This window comes from Olea europaea, chromosome 7 (genome assembly GCF_002742605.1).
Source record: "Olea europaea var. sylvestris chromosome 7, O_europaea_v1, whole genome shotgun sequence".
Classification (NCBI taxonomy): domain Eukaryota; kingdom Viridiplantae; phylum Streptophyta; class Magnoliopsida; order Lamiales; family Oleaceae; genus Olea; species Olea europaea.
Genome location: NC_036243.1, coordinates 25896201 through 25907655, shown reverse-complemented (window position 1 = coordinate 25907655; position 11455 = coordinate 25896201). Strand labels below are relative to the sequence as shown.

At 35.0% G+C, this 11455-nt stretch overlaps 1 pseudogene; it reads right to left on the bottom strand.

Annotated features, from left to right (window-relative positions):
* Window positions 1-9408: 9408 nt before the first annotated feature.
* On the bottom strand, window positions 9409-10371 carry LOC111397584 (annotated as a pseudogene).
* Window positions 10372-11455: the final 1084 nt, after the last annotated feature.

Here is an 11455-nt window from a genome sequence, read left to right as displayed (position 1 = left end):
TTAGAGCTAGCTGCAATTGTCCTAGCCTTGAAATTTTGGAGACATTACTTGTATGGTGAGAGATACCAAATATATACAAATCATAAAAGCTTAAAGTATATTTTCGATTAGAAAGAGTTAAACTTAAGGTAAAGAAGATGGTTAGAGCTGATAAAAGATTACAACTGCAAGATTGATTATCATCTAGGGAAGGCTAATGTAGTTGCTGATGCTCTCAGTCAAAAAATATCGAGTCCTATGACCCAGACTAATGCAGTATGTTCATCTTTGTTTGGTGAGTTCAGAGCTTCTCATGCTCAATTATCAATTACCAGTGTAGGAGCATTGTTTGCCAACTTTCAAGTGAGGCCTAATTTGATTGATACAGTTAGAGAAACTCAAACTCAAGATCCATTGTTGAGCAAATTGAAAGAAGAAGTTAGTAAAGATAAGCATACATATTATACCATTCGAGATGACTAAGCTTTAGTTATGGGAAACAGATTATGTGTTCCAGATGATTCGAAATTGAAGGGAGAAATTCTAGAAGAGGCATATAGTTCAGCTTACGCGATGCGTCCAGGTAGTACAAAAATGTTCGTGTACTCAAATAACACTCTTGGTGGCACGTAATGAAGAGAAAAATAGCTGAGTTTGTATCCAAATGTCTCATTTGCCAGCAAGTGAAACCAGATCGTCAGAAAGCAACATGGTTGCTACAAACATTGCCTATTTCTGAGTGGAAATGGGAACACATTACTATGGATTTTCTATTTGGACTTCCATGGACTCGAAGTGGACATGATGACATATGGATCATTGTAGATAGATTGACGAAGACTGCTAGATTTTTGCCTATTAAAGTCACTTACTCGTTAGATAAATTGACAAAAATATATGTTGATGAGATAATCAGTTTGTATGGGACACCAGTATCTGTTGTTTCAGATAGAGATTCTCGTTTCACTTCTAAATTTTGGCCCAGTTTGCAGAAAGCTATGGGTACTAAACTTCATTTCAGTATAGCTTTTCATCTACAAACAGATGGTCAGTCAGAAAGAACTATTTAGACTTTGGAAGACATATTACAAGCTTGTGTATTACAGTTTAAAGGGAATTGTGATACTCATATTCCTTTGATAGAGTTTGCTTATAATAACAGTTATCATTCGAGTATAGAAATGGCTCCTTTTGAAATATTGTATGGTAGGAAATGCAGAACTATAGTATGTTGGGATGAAGTTGGTGAAAGAAAGTTATTGGGTCCTGAATATGTCCAGAAAATTGCTGAGAAAGTAAAGATAATTAAAGAAAAGTTAAAAACAGTTCAAGATAGATAGAAGAACTATGCAGATAGACGTAGAAGAAACCTTGAATTTGATGTTGGAGATAGAGTTTTCCTGCGATTGTCTCCATGGAAAAATGTTATCAGATTTGGTAAACAAGGTAAATTGATATAGGCCCATATGAGATTGTTGAACGCATGAGTCCAGTTGCGTATCGATTGGTTTTGCTAATAGAATTGTCCAGAATTCATGATGTATTCCATATTTCTATACTTCGTAAGTATATTCTAGATCCATCTCATGTTTTGGAATCACAACCAGTAGAGCTGAAGGAAAATCTTACCTATGAAGAAAAACTAATTTAGATATTGGATATGAAGGAACATGTTTTGAGTAGCAAGACTATTCCTTTGGTTAAAGTCTTGTGGAGGAATCATGCTATAGAAGAAGCGACATGGGAAAGTGAAGAGCAGATGCGTTCTCAGTATCCCCAAATTTTTCGCACTTAGTCAATTGAATTTCGAGGACGAAATTCTTTTAAAGTGGTAAGTTTTGTAATACTTTCACTAATTGAAGAAAAGTCAAACAAAAAAATAGGACAAAAGATAAAGCAAAATAGGTAGGCGGTGGTAACCAAACTCATACAAATCCAAAACCTTTTTAAAACATATACAAACATACGCAAAGAAAAAAAAAAGAGAAAGAGAAGAGAGAAAAGAGAAAGGAAAAAAAACGAAGAAGAAAAAAAAATAGAAATTTTCTATCAACGTGTTAGAAATTAAGTGGTTTATATTATTAGACTTGAATTTCTCAATTTTGAAAGGTAAGTAAAAGTTACTTATTGAAAGGTTATGTTTGATTTTATAGTTGTTAAGTTGTTAGATTAAATTCAATTTTATTGAAGTGGTTAAGTATAATAAACTATGAAATTGAGTAAAATGAAATAAAAATTAGTTTTAGTAATTAAAGAGACTTTAGAAATCATCTAAACATGAAATAATTAAATTTGGGTATCGTCTATTTAATGAATGAAATTTCTTAAGTTAGTTAATTGTTGATTTAAAATTTATATTATATTTCAGGCGACGATACGAATATCGGGACAGCGTACCAATCGAGTTGATTTTGGCGTACATCGTTTTGTGAGTGGAAAAATATAAATATTTTTAAAATATTTATAAATTAAGTACATTAGTAAAGTATGTGCAATTATGTGTTCAATTTTATGACTATTACAGAAATATCTTTTATTATGATACATGTGAGATTTCAAAAATTGTATATGGTACATTGTGAATTGGAATCTGAGATATGATATTGAGATTGACCAGAAAAGTACCCATGATTATGAACTTATTCTAGTTTACTGAGGGGCTTTGGCCGTGTTCTATACTACACTGAGGGGTCTTGGACAGAGGATGAAGGGGTCCCGACCATGTACATATAATTCACTGAGGGGCCTTGACCGTATTCTAGAATTGATTATAAGAGGTCTTTGAGATCGACGTTCGTTCAGGGAGGGGCCAAAGGCTTGTGGCGAAAGTTCTTAGCCCGAGAGGTGGATTATATATTTTATTCAGAGGATACATTTTTGGTGGATTTTTCAACACGTTTGATGTGATAAGATTATAGCATGGTTATCAGCTGATATTTATATTATAATTTTAAGATGATATTTTATGACCTTATGTGAATATTTCACTTTTTGACTATAATTACATGATGGTAGCTTGTGAATTATCAAATAATATGAATTTGATTTTCAATAAAAATGTATAAATGAAAATTTATATTTATTTTAAACTTCTCCACTCACTGAGCTATCAACTTATATATTTTTCCATGTTTTTCTTACCAGGCAACAGTTGAGAATCTAGGCATCTCTTGGAGTTGAGCCTTGATTTTGGAGTCAGAGCCACACGACAGAGTTTGTTAGTATGATTCACTTCATAGAACATGTAGTCAGTGTTTTGGAACGCATATTCATGTTTAGATATGATTTTGCATTACTTGTAGATAGTTATGGGACTCACTATGTATTATGTATCTATATGTATATTTCATTTTATTTCTTGATAAAAGTTGAGATTTCGGCTTATCTTTATTGTATTGTGCTATAGTTTGGAATTTGTATGAAATTGATCACAGGTTGGTTAGTCCTGTTTACAGGGGAGATAATGCCGAAATTCTGTTAGAAAAATGATGTATATAAAGTGATATATTGTATTTGTAGTAGCCTTGATGGTGGGTCCGACTTTTAGTTGGTATCTATCATTGGCGCATGTCACGTCCGGATCTAGTGGTGTTACACGGGGCGGGGTGTGTCACCATAATTGAATCAAGGAATGCGAAATTCTTTGAGAATATTTTTCCTTGCAAAGATAAGGAAAATACGAATTCTAACAAGAGAATATATGAAACTACCAATAGAGTTTCAAATGAGGAAGAACTAAGGCGTAGTAAAAGGGTTGGGACTTCCAAGACGTTTGGCCCAAATTTTCTAACCTATATGGTAGAGGATGATCCAAAAACTTTCGATGAAGCAATGTCTATATCGAAAGCATCGCATTGGAAAGAAACTATCAATAATGAGGTAGATTCTATAATGCAAAATCATACATGGGAGTTGGTTGATTTACCTCCTGGTAACAAGCCTTTAGAATGCAAATGAATATTCAAAAAGAAATTGAAACATGACGAATCCATTGATAAATATAAGGCTAGATTGATTGTTAAAAGATATAGGCAAAAAAAAGGACTTGACTTCTTTGATACCTACTCACCCGTGACTAGAATCACGTCGATAAGGTTGTTAATTGCAATTGCGGCAATACACAATCTTGAGATTCATCAAATAGATGTAAAAACAGCATTCCTAAATGGTGAGTTGGAAGAGGAGATTTACATGGAGCAACTCGAAGGGTTCGTTTCTCCTAACAAAAAACACAAAGTGTGTAAACTTATTAAATCCTTGTATGGGTTAAAACAAGCTCCTAAACAATGGCACCAAACGTTTGATAAAACAATGTTGTCAAATGGATTCAAGACCAATGAATGTGACAAATGTGTATATATTAAACATACATCGAATGCCTATGTAATTGTATATTTATATGTGGACGACATGTTAATAATGAGCAATAGTCATGAAATGTTGCTTAAAACCAAAAAGATGCTAACAAAGCATTTCGATATGAAATATATGGGTGTGGCAGATGTAATCCTAGGGATTAAAATCTCTAGAATGCAGGATGGAATTGTACTTTCACAATCTCACTACATAGAAAAAGTATTTAAGAAGTTTGACGTGTTTGAGGAAAGTCCTGCAAGAACTTCTCTTGATCCAAGTATGCACTTAGTCAAGAATACAGGAGAAAGCATATCACAACTAAGGTATTCACAAATAATTGACAGTCTTATGTATATTACAAACTGCACTCGACCGAATATTGCTTTTGCTGTGAATAAATTTAGTAGATTTACAAGTAATCCAAACAGTGATCATTGGAAGGCGTTGACGACGGTTCTAAGGTACTTGAAGTATACCTTAACCTATGGATTACACTTCACAAAATATCCTGCGGTACTCGAAGGATATTGTGATGCGAATTGAATATCTGATATGAAGGATTCCAAGTCCACTAGCGGTTATGTATTCACCATTGGTGGAGCTGTTGTTTCATAAAAATCAACAAAGCAAACGTGCATAACTCGATCAACGATGGAATCTGAATTTATTGCTTTGGACAAAGCTGGAGAAGAAGCAGAATGGCTTCGAAATTTCTTAGAAGATGTTCCATGTTGGCCCAAGCCAATACCTGCGATAAGTATACATTGTGATAGTCAATCAGCAATTAGAAGGGCTCGAAGCAGCATATATAATGGTAAGTCTAGATATATTCGTCGTAGACACAACACCATTAAGCAACTGATCTCAAATAGCATTATCTCCATAGATTATGTGAAATCAAAGAAGAATCTTGCGGATCCACTTACGAAAAGTTTGCCTAAAGATCAAGTGCGTTACCTATCGAGAGAAATGAGATTAAAGCCTACTACGTAAGAGTTTTACAATGGTAACCCTATCTTGTTGACTGGAGATCCCAAGATCTTGGTTCAAAGGGACAACTAAGTTGTGAAAATTCCTTGAAGTACTTAGAAAATTAGAATTCCTAACTCATTCCTATGATACTAAGGTGCTTTCTGCAGAGTGAAAAGATGCTAAGATTATTTTTTAATGATTCCTATATCTTGATTAAGTCAAGTGGAGTAGGGCAGGATATTTTTAATAGGAGGTCACCTATGTAAGTGTGAAGTGGGGCCGCTTCGATAAGAATTGTTTAAGGTTCGAATTCTCTAAACTCTTATGAAACCAAGAAGGATTCAGGACCAAAATGAACCCAAGTCATGAGAACTAAGTACAGAATATGGAAGATATCTGTGTGAGTACTGTTGTTTTGACTTACACCAAAAGTTGAGTGGTTCAAGACCTATGGTTCACCAATTAGCCGAGTAAGTCTGATAGTATTTCACTAAGGAAGGTTCAAGGCCAGAAGTCACCATCCCTGATGCAGTATTTTTTTGCACCATTTCTACGTTGCATCATATCATCGCATTTGTATATGCGTACCCAAATTTCCATTTATGTGGGTGATTGTATGAATTGGTTCAGATAATTAACCAAAAAATAGAAAATGAAAAGGTGTATAAAAGTGAAAAATGAAAATGTGTGACTACGTGTCAACTTCGACCAAATATTCGAATTTGATCCGATGGTCAAATTACAAAAGTAAATAGACCAACTTATTCTACTCGTCGAGTAGATCGTCTAAGTATATTTGGAATCTCGAAACCAATTTCGAATGAATGAGAAATTGCGGATCAAAGTTGAAAGAAATGAAGTGTTACAACTTTTCGAAAGGATGCAGGTTTTGACCAAGTGTTGCAACTTTTTGAAAGGATGCATGTTTTGACCCACACTATTTCATTTGCACCATTTCTACATCTATAAATAGAACCATATGGATATGATTTTGGGTGTACCCATTGCATTGAGCATTCATTCTACTCTTGCAATTCTCTCCTTTCTAATTCTATAGCATTTTTATGCATTTCCTTTGTAGAGGGGAAATTCTGTCAAAAATTCGTCGATTTCTTGTGGTTTGAAGTGCTACTACCACAGGTTGTGAATTCATTGTATCTTGGAAGACAAATGTCATTCATCGTGAGCACCATAACGAGACAATTTGTCTTAAGGAAAGAGATAACGTCTCGCATTGGATTATTCTTTATTTATACTCATTTTTAATCCTTGTTTTGCGTAATCGTTATACCGAAACTCTGTCCAAATTTCCATTCATATAAATTGTGTTTTGATCATGCTCTTGCGGGCTAAAACTGGTCAAACAAATATATAAAAAACCAACCCTTACATAGCTCTTTTTATAAGTCGTCTCCAACATATTCCACATACAAGAATTGTATTGATACTTGATTAGCAACCTTTTTTATTATAATTTTATTTTGCATTTAGTCCCATGTTTGATCTGTGTAGGGGTGTTAGTGAGTTAAGAAGCAAATTTATTGTGTAAGTCGCTTGTCGGCTCACAAGAGATGGCTCGTGAGCTCCTTGGCTCGATAGCACGTTTTGCATGTTTGCTTTTGCAGCCATGTGGACTATGTTGATGATGCAGAATGCCATCAAATCTCTGAATTTTGAATTCTTTTTTTTTTTTTTTTTATATTTTGAATTCGGGATCCATAAATAGGAACTTGTTGGTAAACAAATTTTATTCACATTTCACTTTCAACATTCTCTACAATTTCACTGGTACATCATTCTCATCTTTTTAGCAGTGTAATTTTGCAACTATCATTCTCCTAATTGTTTGATTGAATTTTTTTCCTTCCCATTTCATAATTTGTTCAATATTGATTTAATTATACCAGTTTAAAAAAGAGCTTTCACCATCTATTCTCTACTGCCATATTGTCTGTTGCATTATTTTACGTAAATCGTTACAGTATTATACGCAATTTACGTAATGACTAGATCGTATAATCTTTTTGAAAGAAAAGAAATAAGTTATTCAAATTTTCGAAGATCCCATAAAATATGGATTGTGCTACAGTGTTCGATAAGATGAAAGAAGAATTAAAGTTATCCTTCATAAATTAAGGAGGTAGTAATTCTTTCACATTTGATACTATGTTACATTGGCAGTAATGTATTTTGTATACATAATGGGGACACTCACAAATTTATTTATTTATTTTATTGGTAAATGTAGAATTTCATGTGCAAGCAAACCGAACATACCCGGGTAAAACAAAACAAATGTTTTATACAATTACTCTGGGCATACCTTGATAAACAAAAAGAATGAATGTATAACAAAAATCAATGACCCAACACTAAGGACTCAAGATGAATTAAAGCATACGGATACAAAGAGAACATAACTTTGTATCCGTATTTTTTAATTCATCTCACAATACAATCCAAGTGTGGTCTAAAGTCTTCAAAGATCTTTCTAATCCTAGCTAACCAAATGTAATGAATATTGCTTGCAAGAGCGATCTTCTTGGCCTTGCTAAGTCATGATGTTCCACAAGCCTTCTTTTTTATCCACTTCAGTGCACTAGCAAGTGTAGACATAGATCTTCCAATGCCAAGCCACTCCATGATCTTCTCCCATAAGAATGAAGTGAATGAACACTCAAAGAAAAAATGCTGACCTTTTTTCGCCGTATGTCCACAAAGAACACAATTTCGGCCAATCTCCAAGTATTGCAATTTGTCTTTAGTAAGGAGTTTAGATTGAACCCCTAACCAAAGCAAAAATGAGTGCTCCGGTGTTATGCAAGAACTCCAAACATTAGCTACACAAATCTTCTTAGTTCCTCTTGGTTGGAAAAAAATCATAAGCCTTACTAGTGCAAAATTTATCCCCCGTCGACTAGGTTGTAAATCTGTCCATTACTGCTTGAATAAGATCAATATCAGGCCGTGCTAATGTATCTGCCTCATTAGTTGCATCCTGCTAACCTGAGGCTAATCGACCTGAACAAACCAAACTGCTCCTCACTTTCGCCTGACCGGCCTGCATAGGCAATCCCTGTGCATTCATCTGAAACAATGCAGCAGATATTAACAGTAAATCCCTGATTTCCATCGGCTTTTTGAATATAGGCGAGTCGTCTCTTTTTGGTGAAACCTCCCAAATACTAGCCCCCTTTTAAGATAAAATTGATTAACCCAATGTATTCAAAGATTATCCTTTTTTTGATAAATATTCCCAAGAGATTTAACAAGTAAGGCCGAATTCCAACTCTTCATGTCTTTCAACCCGAGACCACATTATTGAAAGGACTAGAGGAATGCCTCGTGTCCCTGCAACCAATACTTTACCAAATGAAGGAAAACTTTTGAACAATAAACCTTACATTGGGTGACCCATAATTTGTCTGAATTCTTCTCAAAAATGGAAGAGTCTATGTGTACAGAAAAATGGTTTACAAAACTTCAATAGAATACACACAACATGAGAGTGGATGGCATTTTTGGACAATATTTTAAATCCATAGAGCTCACCCCACACCCCATGTATCACATCTGTAGCTAGTCTGTGAATTCCTTTGTTGTACAAATGGTTAAAAGGCCAAATTTGATTATACATTTGCTGCTTCCGTATTTTAAACACGCAGAACTCTCCCCACGTCTAACGATGTTGCTCCCATCGTTATTAGCTTTTGGAGTACTTCGAAAATAGTTTCTCTTGGGATTAACACCGTTAGTATCTCCTTTTCTGCCAATTACAAAGTTTTACGTGCCACCATACATTTTGCTGTCCCCAAAGTCTAAGTGCTGGACTGCCATCAGCTTTTACGCTACTTTCTCTATCCAGTTAGGGACATTTAACGCCTATCTTCCACTCCTGGAATTTGAATTAGTGAAGCGAGTTTTGATTTAGAGTCGGAAATCCATACTGACTCCTTTCGGAGCTCGCTAAAGACATTTTCTGCGGACGGATCTGATTGAAGACGGAAGGTTCTTTATTGCTCTGTTTGTTAGGAAGAATAAGCATCAATTAGAGCAGCCTCGGAAACTTTCGAGAAATGTACAGAAGGAGATTACGAGGACAAATAAACGTGTCTACCATCTCATTGCTTGAATGCTTGGAAAATGGTTGTATGCACTCTCCTAGTAACCAGTAAAAAGTACAAGATTGCTTATTTTAATTTTATTGCTGGCTTAAATCATGACAAGTAACGCAAAAACAGCAAGTGACGTTTTTAGATGCACAAATTCTCATTCATAATAAACATAGTTGATGGACACACATCCATCAAATTACGCACAGCAAATAAGCACAAATCCAAATTTTATTACTACTTCCAGCTCTCATTATTCCATAAAACTCCCATTTCCCCAGCTGCTGCAAAATTCCTTTCAAGCAATTTTAACCTCAATAGTCTTGGGTTTCTTGGGCTCGGGAGGAGGCAACTTCTGAACAGTCACAGTCAAAACCCCATCTTGACAAGCAGCAGAAATTGCATTAGTATTTGCATTTTCAGGCAGAACAAATTTTCTCATAAATTTCCCAACTCTCCTCTCCATTCTTTGCACCTTCTTTTTCCTCATCCCTTTTCCTCTCCCCAGAAATCAGCAGCACATTGTCGTCCTCCACCTGCACTTTGATGTCATTCGACTTCAGTCCCGGCATGTCCACGATGAACACGTAGGAATTCGGGTACTCTTTGATGTCAGCCGGTGTGGCCGCCATGGCCTTGGCGTCTCGGACCTAGGTTCTTGTTGGTGCACTCATGGACCTGTTTTCTCCATCCTCAGCCGAGTCCACCAGATGATGGAGCGTGTGGAAAAGTGGAGTGTCGAATCCCATTAGCCTGAAATCCATTTCTTTTCTTTCGAATTGAAAAACTTTTAGTATGGATGATTTGTTGATGCAGATACTTCAGAAAGATTTTCTTGATGATTATGGTGTAAATGGAGCTTGGATTTTATAGATGGGGGAGTGGAGTGAAAGGAGAAAGAAGTTTCTAGAGCGTAAGGAAGAAGAGGGACAGATTCTAGGAGGTTCTGTATTTTGTTCTACAAAATTCCAGAACATTGCAGAGCCCGAATGTCAGTTAGGTGTAGGGAAATTTCAGTATTGGTCCTCACTTTTTGCTAAATAGTATATTAGTATCTAGCTTTTGAAATAGCATACGTTAGTCCTCTATCTATGATTATAATTACACCTTCAGTACTAACGGTATATTGGACATTGGGCCTAAGTAGAATCCAGATATCAAAATGGACCTTGTCAGATTAGACTTTGGTGAGTTGGTAGGTTTAGGACCCATTTAAAGCAAGAAATATTAAGGGCAATTAACACGATAGCGTAAAAATATTAAATTTTGTTAAATATTGCAAAATTACAATACAAAAATGATGTTTGAAGGAAAATACGTCAATTATAACACCTGTTTGAGCTCCATTTTGTAAGAAAATGTTTTTTTGAATGTTGATTTTTAAAAAAATGCGTGGCTAAAAAATAAGCAAAAGTTTTCGATTTAACTATAAAATTACTTTTTGAAAAAATGTGTAGTTGAAAATGAGTTTTTGAGAAATTGGGAATCAAACATAGGCATATTATACGTAATTTTGGAAATATGTAATTTTTAACAATTTATAGTACACTGTAGTTTTCATGGTAAAATTTGGGAAACTTTGCATTTAACGAGTTTACAATGATTGTAAATTTATCTTCTAAATTTGTAACTTACACTACGTGTTAATCCTATTTATGGATGCAATTTTTTGAGATACTAAGTTACATTCTTTGTGTTACTCCTTGTTACTACACACGTGAGTTGACGGCAGAGGAGAAATCCAACGATGGAGACAACCTTTTTCGTCCCTCTTAATATCAAAGGGCAAGTGTTTCAGATGATGTTTAAGATAGCCCGCCCATTTCAAATGTAGGGTTGGATCGAAGAGAGTTGACAAGAAGAGGAAATGGAGAATTCGGAGACGAAGATGCAGTGGATGTTCTGTTACAGGTAAAGGAAATTGGTGTTTCCAATAGAGACAATGGCAACATCAAAGCTGTTCTTGCTGCAAGTATTTTGGCTATATGTATAATCTTTTAAGTAATGTTCCTAGTTACATTTTCATTAACAAGATT